We start from the raw sequence: 14,870 nt of genomic DNA on the forward strand, positions 1-14,870 counted from the left end.
CAGGCCTAACAGTCATTCTTCTTCTCTACATATATTCTTAGGTATGAAACCATATAATAAAAGGATTCAGAAAATCTTTGCCTACTAAATGTTTTTTTTTACAATATCTGACTATAGCTGCATTAAAAACAACGTCATGAGTACATTTTTGAAACCCTATCATACAGAAATTAGGTCAAAGTACAACCCTCATCCTTCAAAGCAAACAAATCAATAGTCTGTCATGATCCAATTTCAAAGTCTGCTTTATTAACTTCATATTATCTGTCAGGTTTTAATGGGCACATCCGTTCATTTAGCACATTAGCTCTCCTGTTGCGTCGTGTTCCCAGAGACACAGCTGATGGCATCACCACACGACGCCCTTTCTCTTCATCAGGCCCAGCTAACTCTGTGTTTATGCACGTATGTGCTACATTAGAAACGAACATCATGCCAGCAGCAACAAAGCCTGAAAAAAAACCTTCCCCTCAAACTGATGTCAGGTCCACTCCTCCCCCCCTCATCCTCTAACCAGCATGGGGGAGGAAAGATGGGAGGGTTGAGAGGCAGAAAAACTTCAATTAGGACACAAAGGCTGACAGGAGGAACCCCCCCTCCAAGGCAGAGCACCGGGCCCCGAGCGCTGCTCTTTGTCTGGCTACAGAGCTCTTATGTGCCAGCTGGAGAAAACACACACACACGCACACATCCACATCAATAACAGGGAACCCCCAGAGCTGATCTAGCCAGAGGTCTTATGAGTGTGTGTGTGTGTGTCAAGGCATTTAAAGTAAGCCTGCATGTGTTAATGTATGTCAGGCTTGTTAATGAATATAAGTGTGTCATTAGAAAGAAGAAAGCACTTGCATGAAAAAAATGCGACTACACACACATACACACACACACACACACACACACATACATTGTGTAATGTAAAGGGAAAGCTAAGCAAGCAGAGAGGAACACAGGGTTGATGAGTGGCCCTTCATCAAAAATAGATTTATAAACTGCACATCCATTGTCCTAAATCCCGGACAATACAGTGTTTCTGTCTCACATGATGGAAACACACACACACTTTCTGAGTGTGCATGTACCTGACTGCTCCAAAGCCCTCATCATTTTGGGGGCAAACCAAACAAAGAAAACACACACACACACACACACCCCATATATGCAAACACATCAAGCTGCATATTAGTCTTCCTGGAGCGTCACAAACGTGCATTTATCAAATATTTATAGGCAGTCAAGCTGTGTAGTAAAAAGGGCCGAACTAACTGTCTCTACAACCCCTTGACACACAGAAAAAAAATACTACTCGCACAGCCATCCAGCTAGAACAGTAGGTTCAGGTAAGAGCAGCTGAAGTATCTGTCTAGCTGCAGATGTTTGGGGGGCAGTCTTGCTCTTTGTAACATAACAAAAGAGCTCAACACATCAGTAATTCATGTTCATTCTCCAGAAAGGTCAACATTCAGCAACAGTCCTCCAATTTCTGCGTTTGTGTGTATGTGTGTTGGAATAATGGCCAAGCAGGTGGATTGAGTGGATGGATAAGATCTTGGCTGCAGGCTATCATAATTTTAAATGTCTCCAAATCAAAACTGCTTTTCCCAGGAAAAAAGGTGCATTGTTTCAGCTCGCCTTCAGGTCAGGTGGAGTCAGTCTGTGCAGTCTATGGTTGTGAACATCTGCAGAGAGTCACACGAGTGTCTGCAACTAATGTGGGTGTACTAGCACAAAAAGACAATACATCATTACTAGATAGATAAGGACTACAACACAAATAAAGCCTAAAATCAATACTTGCCTTTGATCATGCATGTCATCCCACTGTGAGCAACCCACTGTATTGCATGATGCTCAAAGGCATATTTAGATTTGAGTCAAATTTGAGTTAGAGCGCTTCTGCACCACCAACTCCTGCTGGAAATCTGATTATCCACTCTGCTGTTTCTAATGAACAGCTGTTTAATAGGCCACCACAAAAAGCTTCTTTTGAAAGTGTGAATAAGTATTATTCAAAAAAAACAAAAACAGCTTCTACATGAGTGAGACAAAATCATCATGGATTTAGTGCATACATAATGAAGCTATATACAACATTTATCAGATATGGATGGAAATGGTTTACTGGAACACAATTTATTTTACCCCCAATATAATCATAGCGGTCATCACTGTTTAAGCTCCCATTAACAGGCTGTTGGTCGGTCTATTTCCATGGTAAATCAACCAATTACAAAGAAAATTTACCACTTAAGCAAAGCTGTTTCAGATTCTTTATTTGAAATTTTAATAGATTTTCTGTCTTAGCCGCAAGGAATATAATGGTCATGGCAAGACCAGTGTGTGTGTGTGTGTGTGTGTGTGTGTGCGTGTGTAATTAGGCAATGTACCAACCCACCAGCCAATCAAACAGCCACCATTCTCCCACCCCTCCCATGCTGTCCATTGTACCCAGATACCCCCGCCCCCCACGCCACTCCACCAACCCAACCACATCTACCCTTTAACTCTTCGCCAACATTTTGACCCCAACCCCAGGCCTGTGGGATGTGGGGAAGGGGGGGGGGGTGGTATGTTGATAGCACTAATTTTCCAGTCACCACCCTCGACTGTCTCTCAAGGGCAGTATCCACAGAGGGGCGTCTGGTTCCACTCTGCCTCCACCCCCCCTCTGCTTGGCACTGGAACAAAACTGGTTGATGAGAATAAAGAAACTTGAAATGTTAAAATCTCAATCTGCCCTTTATAACAACCTGCTCATGCATACCCCACTCCCTCCTCAACCCACCCACCAATTTACTTTAAAATGTTGTCCAGCACTACTGGTTTGCAAGTGAGAGAGTGAGAGAGACTGGGGCTGCACACACAGGAAGTAGACATCTGTAGCCACTCATCTGTATTGAAGCAAGATGAGTGGCTTCAAAAAGGCCTAATGAAGCATTCGAGCAAAACAGAAATCACAGAAATAATTTAGGCAAAACAAAATTAGTCTTGGCAAAGAGAGAGGGAGAAATTAAGCACTCAGTAGAAAGATAAATTGATATTTAATATTAAAAATATTTCTCATTATAAATTTGGCAAAAGAAACTGTATTAAATTAAACCTACTCTGCACTGTTCTCTCTATCCTCCCTGTCTCTCCTCTCCCCCCTCTCCTTTCTCTCCCCATCTCCCTGTCTCTCCTCTCCCCCCTCTCCCTCCCAGGCGGTCACAGCAGAAGGCCGTCCACACTGAGTCTGGTTCTGCTCGAGGTTTCTGCCTGTTAAAAGGAAGTTTTTCCTCGCCACTGTTGCCAAATGCTTACCTTACTCAGTGTGGGGTTTTGCCCTGAGACCTGTTTCTCTCTGATTCTCTTCTTTTTTTTTTCGAATGTGTTACACACCCGTAGTGTCTTGGGATAACTGTGTTATGAATTGGCACTTTAAATAAAATTTAATTGAAAAAAAAAAAATATATATATATATATACACATATATGCCAAGGAGGAGAGTGAACAAGCCATGCCAGTGGTTCTGTATCTAAACACATCATGCTTTGAGTTAAATGCTAACTTCATGCTGACAAGATTACATTAACAATGCCAACATGCTGACGTTGTACAAAGTACAGCTCGGGCTGATGGGAATGTCAGTTTTGCAGGTATTTCAGTGTACACCAGAGTATTAAATTTGAGATATTTCAGTGTGTACCCAATTTGTAGAACAACACGGTCATCCATAGAGCCATGCCACTAGCACAATTAAAAACATAAATATGAAAATAACTTAACTTGGGAACGCATACCAGTTTTTTAATAGTTTTCTGAGGACGCTAAAATAAAAACATGGCAGTACACAACTAAAAGTTTATTATTAAGGTGTAAAACTTCATAGCGAATCAAAGCCCTTGAATTAATAACATTAACACAGAGACAAATGCAATAAAGAATAAGTTAACCTTTTTTTCTAACAGTGGATCATGTATGTGGTGTTTGTATGGTCACTTACTCTCAGCCGAGTATGAGGAACTCTGTGTGAACACACTCCTAAGATATAGATGACTATATTCTCTGGCTGTATGTTTTTCAGACGCATCCCTTTGTTTTGGGGGGGCTGGGGGAGACGGCAGCAGAGACGAGAGATGACTATGCATTATTAAAGAGCCCTGAGTGCACTCGTGATGAATGTCTGCTAGTTAAATGGGAATGCGTGAAATCATCTGGGGCATTTTTTTATTGTTTGCTTTTGTCTGCCAGTTCCTTTGTTTTAGGTGAAATGGTGTGATAACCCCTGTGGGTTTTGTTTTTATCTCAGCAGCACAAATAAGTCTTTTGTCTGTCCTCTGTATTTTTTTTCTCCATCAATTCTAGGTTATATCAGTGCGAAAACACACTGAGAGTCATTCATCAACAGTTGCTTTCGTGATTCTCCTGCTTCTCCTGTGTGTGCCTTATTAGAGTAAGAACATTCTGTGCATGACCTTGTTCACACTTCTCTGTGATAGTTGAGCTGTCACCACTGAGCAAGTCTATCTGACTGACAAAGCTACAGCGGACAGAAGCCGTAACAGTGACTGTGTGTGTCCGAATCACAGCATGTGCTCTGGCAGACCAGATCCCCCCTCACCTCATTTGCCCTGGATGTCCCCCCTAACTCCTTGACCGTCCAATTACTTAGAATCACCCTGTCTAGCCAACCACTGTGACGCATCTCTGTGTGTGTCTGCTGTCTCTTTATTAAACCAGCCGTTGATTTACGACAAGATAGAGATTCTTTAAATAGCCTGCACTCTGTTTGTGTCAAGGAGAAAGACAGAAGAGGGGACAAAGAGACTGACGAAAGTGTGTGTGTGTGTGTGTATATACGTGTTTTTATTATCTCATGGGGACAAAAACAGCTACACGTGGGGACACATCTAACTTATGGGGACAAAATACAAGACTTGGTTTAAGGTTAGGTTGAGTTTGAGGTTTAGGTTAAGGTTAGGGTTAGGGTTAGGCAAGTTACGCTTTTAGTTTGAGTAGGTCTGCAGGAAATGAATGTAAGTCTATGTAATGTCCCCATTGGGCATGAAAACATACACTGCATGTGTATGTGTGTGTGTGTGGAGGGGGGGGTTCACAGGACCAATCATCATGCTGCTGCCAGCTGAATTCACTTTGATCTATTGAGGTCAATGTGGAAATCATCTGAATCATGCTGTGATTGGACAGACACCAGATAAGCAGAACTGCCCCTCACACACACATTCAAATGTACACGCACTGTAAAACATCTTGTGTTATTTATGCTGTCTGCTCATCATTAGTATTTGACCCAACATAGAAAAGGCACCATGTTAGTGTGTATCTACTCAACACACTGATTTCTAAGCTAGGCTCTTGTCGTTGCTTGTGTCGTCCTTGTGTGGCTCTATGTAGAGTTGTATAGTATGTATATACATACTCTGTATTGTATTGTGTTGACTTGTCCCTATTGGAGGAACGTTGTCTCGTTTCACTGTGTACTGTACGACTGTAAATAGCTAAGAAGACAATAAAAACACCTGGCTTAACTTCCAAACCAACGGATTTCATCAAGCATCTGACTATAAACTACAAAGCCACCCTCAGGTTACGCAGACAAGCACACACACCTCATAACAAGACGGTGGTCAGGGATTACAGCGAAGGTACTGATGTGTTTGTAAAGAACTACTGCACTCTAGTGTTAAATTTCTGTCAACACAAGTTCAGATCAACATCTTCAGTGCAAGGTGGACAGAAATGTTCTAAAGACAGAAGAGAAGTAATGTGATGGGGAGGGATCATGAGTAAGAATTTTAGATTCAAGAGTCCATTATCATGGGGAAAATGCCCAGCAAACTTCCAGTGGACATACAGCCACAAAATCGATAAGGGCAGTTTGAATTCGACAGTAAAAAAAAAAAGTTACACTCAGACTATTCAAAACATTGTGATTAATACTTGTAAGATAGACTCAGCTTTATTGGCAGTATATATTTTTACATACACATACTGAATTCCTGTCAGACAAATGAGCTGAGTTTCCAATGGACTGCAGACAGCCCATTGATGGTTGATGTCTGGGAAAAGCTGCAGCCATGTTAGGAAACTTTAACAACAATTTAAATTAACACAAATAATTAACAGCTCTAATTCCCATTACGGTATTTTGAACTACCTTAAAAGGGTAGCTCACAAGAGACAGATTAAAAGAAGCACAGTCAAAATACGCTTAATGAATATGGGGAACAAGTGTCATTATTACTACAAAAATGGAAGCCAATCTGAAAAACATACAAAGACTGAAACATTACAGAATGAAAACAAGCTTATAACAGAAAACCTGTCATTCTCACAGATGTCCACATGGGGGTGAGCTCTCACTAGCAATATGTCACAGTGTGTTTGAGTTCGCAGGACCAATTATGTTTTTACCTTTGGGGTAACTTTCAGTATGACTGCAGGCAACAGTGACATGAGCATTGTAGGGATAAAAAGCAAAAACTGGGAGCATTCTCTGATGATCTGATGAACAGTTCCTTGCAGTTTCTCAAAGGCTCATGGTAAAAACAATTATAGCTTTTCCTAATCGGATTATCATTGGAAATAAAAGACTCCACAAACACAATTCCTGATAAAGTGTCAGTTGCAGAGATGCTGATTGGCCAGCTGGCACACCTCCTGAGTCAGGTTAACTGCATCATAAGGACTGAATACACTGCATGTACTCACTGGCACATGACAGGGACACTCACTTTAAAACTGAGAATGAAAGCTGCACCCGTATGGATTCATTGTCAGACAACTACTGCTCTGAACCAGAGAATAACCACACTGCTGCATCAGAATCATTTGTCACACATTTATAGCATCTTTACAGCTGTGCTAAAAGATAAAAACAATATATGTCCTCCTATGTTAAAATACATCTTGAGATTATGGATTTTAGCACTGACATCATTAAGTTTATTGAAAAAATGTCATGCTTTGGTTGCTAGCCCCTACAGAAAGCATGCATTAACGTCACTTTTTCACATGATACCACCCACCTCACCACAACCTGTCACAGAACAAGTCAACAGGTGCCTGTTATGAATGTGCAGGGGCTGTGACAATAGCAAAGAAGAGAACATATAGTTTCAAAGACTGATGTCATCAGAATCAACAATGAAATCCTCTATACACTGAGCAAAAATGGCATATAAACACGAAGTATCCAATACAATGAAGGCAGTGTTTGGGAGAGTTGCATAATTAACGTGACCTAAAATCCAGACCTGATAGCAAACAGCACTGGGTTGCATTGCTCTCTTTTCCTTTGCCAAGTCCTTGAGGGTAGAACGCAATTATGATGCACCAACAAACAATGTCTGGTCCGACAGGGAGTTCCTTAACACTGTGCAAACAGCTTGAACTCGTGGAAGGAAGACACATCTTTCGAATGGAATAATCGCCTTCTATGTATAATGTTATGCCTATACTTTTAACCCTAGACCTGCAGACTCTGTGTATCTATAATTTCCACATGGGATCACACACAGTGACACTCAATACCCACGGCAGGAGCTCATGTGACCTGAAACTCTAATACTTTTTTCCTTTCTCTTACACTGACTTAACAGGTGGGTGAGTTTTCCTATCCTGAGTGGCATATTACAGAAATAACTATTATTATTACTGTTATGTTATTATGTTGTTGCATAAATAGAGAAACAAGCACTTGTGGCAAGTTTCTATTATGAAGAAAGTGTAAACCTTCCAATTCACTTATCTTTTTATTTATCCATCTGTTTCTCTACCTAGTAACAGGAAGTGAACGTGATAAATGTAACACAAAAAGCCCACAACATAATAACCAAAGCACAATAGGACAGGGAACTGAGAATGTTTTCGTCTGCTTTGTACAGGTGTTTTAACACTGCTATACTTCAGTGAATATCACTGTTTGAATTTTTTATTCCCTGGTGTGTAGGTGACACCACCACAGCTTTTTTGAGAGGGTCACAGAAGGGAAGGAGTGACAAATGCTGGAGGAAATGATATGTCATAGCACTGAGAAAGAATAACCTTGTGCTCAGAGCAAAAAGAAAGTCGGATCATGATAACATTGCCTACTGTGACAGCTATGAAAACTAAAAGTCTGAGCCAAGTCTCCTTCACAGAGGTGATCGCCCACGACAGCACATGAAAACAGTTTTCCTCTGGCTGCCATCTGACACGGTAACACTGTCACCATGAGAGCTTCACACACCAGCAGGGAGAACACGAGGTCTGCATTCAGGGACAGAACGAGACCATGACTGTAATCACAACGTGTTTGCTGGACATTTCATACAGTGGAAATGAAACGACAAAAACACAGGAAACTAACCATGTGCAAAACATTTACATTTACCATTTTGAGCTCCTCGTCTGTCAAGTGTCCAACAACAAGGTATGACTAGATCAGATTACTGACACACCAATCACCATTTCATTACACAACTCTCCCTTCTCATTAATGAGCTGAATTTTTGTTTCATACCTTCAAAAACAGAAGCTTGACGCAACATGGCTGATCCATAAATTATAGATTTATTATTTGGTATTAGCAATTATGTGTTCTCATATTCATATTTCCAACAATATCCAAATGCCTGTTACCTGTCCGACATGTAACAGCTTATTTAACATAAGTTAAATAAGCTGTTGTTAGTGTCAGTGCACTCTCTTCATTTACAGCGGTAGACAATAGATAGTTGATTCAGAATAACTTTAGGATTGTTGTAGCTCTGCTAACAGGAGCTAACTAGCTAAATATGGGTGTCTGTTTTCAAACCCGCTAATTTAAAAGAAGCAGGAAGCATGTTGACTGAAAGTTAATAGAGTGGTGACTGTTAGCAACACCATCATAAAAAGGGACATTATGAAACAAAATGGATTATCATGAAAATCATAAAACAAAACTTAATATAAAATAACATTCTTGTTGGAAAAAATGCTGATATAAAATAAAAACAGAATAAAAAGGCACGCTGAAATAAAAAAATGTCAATAATACATCATGGGGACTTGCATTTTGTCCCCATAAGGAAGTTGAGACCCTACCCCACCTGTAACTGTGTAAACAGATTTTGTCCCCACAAGGTAAGTAAAACACACACACACACACACACACACACACGCCCTCCAGCTTATTCCGCAACCACCAAACTGGGGGTCTCCATGGCAGCCATAGCAGCCAGCCAATCAGAAGTGATGTTTTGCTTTCTTTTATTTCAGACCAAGCGGAAGTTTTTCTAAAAGTTAACAATAAAAAAGAGCTGACCTGTTTGTGCATGTCTGCATCTGTATTATGTCAATAGAAGTCATAAATTAATAAGTGATTTAGTTTGCTTTTAACTGAGCTCATATGATGCAGCACAAGAAAAACAACTCGTTTTTTCAAGAGAGACTCAGAATGCTTGGGTACTGTGAAATATGTTCAAGTCTTACACCAGCTACATTATTATCAAATGGTAACCAAATGGCACTCTGATCAGAATCAGAGTGGCACTCTGATCAGAATCACTTTAGATATCAGAGACTGAGATCTAAGGTGACGAACAGAAAGCGGAAACCTTTCTGAGAACTTAATGAAGAGAGGTGTCTTCTCTGCTCTGAGCTGGGAGACCACAGAAAAGGTGGGGTTGGCTGTTTTAGATAAATGTAATCTCCGTTTTACGTAGGTAATGTGCTCTTCCTGCATCTCTGTTCATTTACAAAGTGACAACAGCGGGACAGATTATTGACGTCACTTTTTTGGAAGACTCATGAGTGGATTGTTCATTTAGCTGTGGTGTATGAATCAGTTAACTGACAGGAAAACCACCACTCTCAGCCGCCCCTTTGTTTCGCAGCTACTCATCTCAACTTGGTTTAAACTGAGAGACAACACACGGCATCATTAATGAGTTTGTGGTTCCTGTACCTCTGTATTCCCCTTTCTAAAATCCTAGCACTGAGCCATAATCTGAAGGAAAAACAGAAAGTGAAACGGCTGGTGCAATTCGTCTGGGCTCTGGTTATCAGATGAATCAGGGAGGGCTCGTGAAGGGTAACACAGCTCAGCCCTGCCTCAAGGGAGATGGGAACAGTAGCAGGGGTTTTTGTTGGTGGATGGAGGGTACAGCTAGATGATCACCACCTCTGTTAGCCTGCAGTCTCTCCCTGCTCCTCTTAAGGCACTTCCCAGCATAGCCATGTTCCTAATCACTGGGAGGTCAAAGCCTTGGTTGATTGTAAGATTTGATGCACATGTACAAAGAGGAGTGTGCCAAAGTCCCCTGAACAGTAAGCTGGTGGGAAATGAGGTACCAGTAATAAAGCTTTACTTTTTCAAGATATTACATTCACCATCATGAATCTGGTCCAGCACCTCAACCGCTTTCATTACTCAGTTTCGACAGTTAATAGTTGTGGCTGCTGACGTCAGCAGAATACATTGCATCACAGGATTTTATGTGAAGCAACTTCACTGGTTGTTATCTGAGCCTGGGGTTGTACTGAGGGAAATCCTGCTATGATGAAAAACCCCTTAAGAGCAATCTCAGAACCCATCAGCTATCATCTGACAATGATTTACCCACTGAGGGAAACAGCCAGTGTTTCAGGGCTTTCTGTGTAGCCAGCACATATTCAGCAAACAACAGATATCTGAGCTGAAACTTCCTCTTTCATTCTCCAGCTATCGTTAACATTGCAACTACAAACATAAGATGAGAAAATGGCAAAAGAAGAAGAAATGAATGCAGTTGGATTTGACAGGGAATATCTACGACTAGACTGTGTCACAGCTAGGGATGTCTGTTGATGGGGTCCAAATTGCCATACAGTGGTAAGTCTCATTAACCCCTATAGACACACAAGTTGGATGGCTACATCGCTATCAGACATAGCTGATGCATTTCAGACAATGCTTTCATCCTCTTTTATTCTCCATATCCCCTGATTGTAACGGAAGTCTGCTCAAATGCAATTGGTCAATGCTACTCAGACTACAAACCAAATACAAACAGAAACCAGGACACTTCTGCTACCAAAATTCTCTCTTGTCCCATATGCAGAATCTGTTCGTAGAGATTACCACGCAAGTTACTCCACTTCTGTTATAGTTTCCAGGTTCATTTAAGATTATTAAGGTAGACTGCTTTAAAAAATTGAACAGTCAAAACAGAGAAAACAGAAGATATAGGTGTATGTAGAATGTGGCCAACTCAGAGAGAAACCGATCACAATCTTTTGGTTTGTGAGCATGTGCCTCTTGTACTGTGCTGCTGTGCTTGATGTATCTATAGATTAGAGAGCACCAGGCAATGTTTAAGTGCTGATTTGCACTGCAAATCCTGGCCTTGCAGTTCACACCTCAGATGTAGAAGTATGGTCAAGGCTTCCGCAGACACACAGACTCCTGCATCCACCTTCTGAACAAGCAATGATGCTGCAAAACCCACACCTCCTCTTCTATCACAGATGCATCCTGTCTGCCTGCCTGCAGAGCCACGATGACACGTTCATCACCAAGGTAACACGGGGACGAGCCAGTCCATAAATAGGATTTTAGTTTCAAGGTTTCAAAGCCATGGGTTCTTTGACTACGTTCACTTTGAGAGGATTTTAGCTTTGAGAAATGTGAAAAAAAATTGTTGCATTGTCCCATTACTGCTCTACAAGAGGTTATAGGGGTAGGTGTTAAACAGCCACAAAGTATTAAAAAAATAGTCAAGTTAATGAAGTAGTGAAGTTATTTGACCTGAAACATGCAATAAAATTATCCGGCTGCATCATCACAGTATTAAGTCAAAGCTTTTTAAACGGGCAATAACTCTATCACAATCTCAATCTGTTGGTTTATATCAGGGTTGAAACCAATTATTTTCATTATTAATTTGTCATCATTCATTATTTCGATTAAGTCTTTGAAATGAGACCTTAACATATTAAGCTTACTATCATATATGACAAATATGCAAGAAATCCTCACATTTGAACAGCTGAAACAAGCAAATATTAGACATTTTGCTTGAAAAGTGAAGAATTAATCGATATCAAAAATCGATTGTCTGTCCTGTCTGTCATTAACTGTCTAACAGTCAACTCAGTAATTATTGGACTAATAGATTTAGCTTTAACCAGTGTCATACCTGTCTAAATTTTATCTTTTCCAGCTTTATTTCTCTGGAAGTCTTCAGTGATTCCCCCATAACTGTTCAGCCACCCATGCCAAAGAATCTAAGATGCTTTCATTCCTTTATTTTGAATTGACATGTATGCTTCCGCCTCCTTCTCTTCTGGTGCATCGTCTCTGCTACGTGCTTCTGCCATTGCTAGCAGTAGAGGTGACTTGTACAGGGTATTTTTGTACTCCTATAATGTTGGTAAAGACTCATTTCAATAATTATAAATACTCTTGCTGAGTGTTAAAATAACTGGCTAGCCTTCCTGTGTCGACACACGCAGTAACTTACGGACAAGAAATGGAGACATATGAAATGTGAAACATAACGTTACTCAAAATGACAACAACTTGTTGTTAATATATTCTGAAAATGAAAACCAAACATGGACAGACTTCAAGCTGAACTCCAGTCTGCCACAGTGTAAAATCTTCACTTCACAGTAAGATACTGTAGTAACTTGAGCTGCACACACAGTATTTACTGAGGCCTACAAGCCTACAAACTGTAATTTGCATGTTTATGAGAAAAGTACTACACACCAAATAGTCTGAACTGCCATATACACCAGAGAGCGTTAAGATGGAAACAATATGACAGACTCATAGTTCCCCTGCTGAACATGCTATTCAAGGCGGGTCTGGACAAGTCCTGCTTATCTGAGTGAAGACAGGACCAACCCAAGGGAAAGGAGGAATATGTCGTCATATCCAACAACAACTCTCTAGTAGAGTAAAGAGAACAGGTTTGTTCTCCAGCTTTCTGAGCATGTGTTGGTCGAACTACTTTCTTCTCATATCTAGTCATCAACATCGACCAGGAAACAGTTAATCAGCATGTCCTTATGCCTACAACACAGGAAGTGTTGAGAACTGACCCTAGCAGGATGACACAGCATGTGCTGCCAAGACTGCCTGGTGATACAGTTTTATTCATTATGTTACAGTAGTCAGTCGTGCCAGAAAACACTAGGTCAGAAACCAGACATATTTTTGGGGAAAATAATTTCCTAATCTGAAGTGAGTGATTTAACATTGAAGCAACTAGAAAATCACGAATGCAGTTATCTTTCTCTTCGGTGTTAATGCTGTCGGGTGCATGTTGGGTTTGATCGTTATTTCATTATCTCGGTATCGCATTCACACTCTGGGTCTAATAATACAGACTAAACATTGCAGTGCTAAGATTAAACATGTTTTATCCTTACTGTGTGTTTCTACAGGTCACACCAAAGACTTCCAAAATGATGCACAGTCCAGAACACTAACATAAACTGTTTCAACATGTTGCCCACAAGGTTTTTAAAATCATTTCTATATCAGATTTTGGTTGTATCACTTACACAGGATTTCATAAACACTTGAAAATAATTTTCAAAACTTGTTTGAGTACTAGTGAACTGAGATGAATGAAGACAGTTTGCTTTCTCTGCAGAATGTTTTCTGAGCAACCACATGCTTGGCAAAGTGTGTTATAGGTAAGAGGAACAGGAAACAGTTCTCTCAGCTGAGCCATCGTGTTGGCAAAGTGACTTAAAAACAAAGAAAGTGACTTAAGAACAACAGCTCTCAATAAACCGACCAGATGAACTTAAAGTAAACTGTCACACTTATTGTGGGAGCGGTGATTATATCACCATTTAAACAGTGAGACATAACACTTTACTATGAGCCGTGGAGAAATAAAAAAAGATTTCTCTGCCCATCACTTTTGCACAAAAAAAACAAAAACAAAAAATGACATTTCTCCTATAAAATGCTTTAAATTGTTAGAATAGCGGAAAACTGGAGTCTGTCTGGCACGACTGGACTGAACTAATGCAAAACAAACACCAGTGGAAACTACTTTCAGATTAGATCAGCAAGATTTTTGAATCAACAAACTCCTAATAAGATAATAATGCTTTGTTTGTCTTGAAATAACAGTGAAATACTCCCGGTTTAGAACAACACTGTGCCATGAATCAGAGATGAATCAAGAACCACACAGAGAGTCCAGACCTATGACTTCAGACACACATGACCTGATAGATGACCTCTTCCCAGCAAACACACATTGCACAAAGCCATCAGGGTGAGCAAGACCCCTGGTATGAGCCCACTGCTGGTGCGTATGTGTATGGGGGAGTGAAAGAGGACTGCATCCAATAATCCCAAATGACCACGGGCCAGGTGACTGCTGTTACTTCAATTGAGTGGGCAGCAGCCACTGAAAATGTTTCATGGTTTTCCCACAGCTTCACACACCCTCCATTGTCTTTAGCCACAATCACTGATTACCCCCAGTTGTCAGACCACAACATCAATATCCTGTTGGACAACAAAGATGGAGTAGATTAAGAGCCTTACAGTAAGTGCTTTTCCTTCATGTTCCACAGGTTGATGGGAAATTACATCGCTTGACCCACTGCACCGCAAAACAAACATTATATCGTGATCAGAAAACAATGCAGATGTTTTCTTTTCCCAGATCCATCCAATTTTAGATATGAGACAGGAGACAGCTCTAGTGACACAGGGTTTGTTGGTTGGCCAACGACCTATGTTCAGAGCCATGTCCCACACATTCATATCTCCTTTATAAAGTACGACATTTCAACAAAGGTGTCTCTTTAAATGACCTCAAATGTGACTTATACATGATTTCCCACTTTTGCTTCAAATGATTTCAACATCTAACCAGAGGTGGAGTCCCTTCCTC

At 40.6% G+C, this 14,870-nt stretch overlaps 1 protein-coding gene across 1 annotated transcript in view; it reads right to left on the reverse strand.

Annotated features, from left to right (window-relative positions):
• Positions 1–14,870, reverse strand: part of abr (ABR activator of RhoGEF and GTPase) — a 118,587-nt gene that overhangs the window by 100,048 nt on the left and 3,669 nt on the right. The gene's annotated exons all lie outside the window — the stretch shown is intronic.

The sequence above is a fragment of the Scatophagus argus genome, chromosome 14, assembly GCF_020382885.2.
Source record: "Scatophagus argus isolate fScaArg1 chromosome 14, fScaArg1.pri, whole genome shotgun sequence".
In the NCBI taxonomy this organism is placed as follows: Eukaryota; Metazoa; Chordata; class Actinopteri; family Scatophagidae; genus Scatophagus; species Scatophagus argus.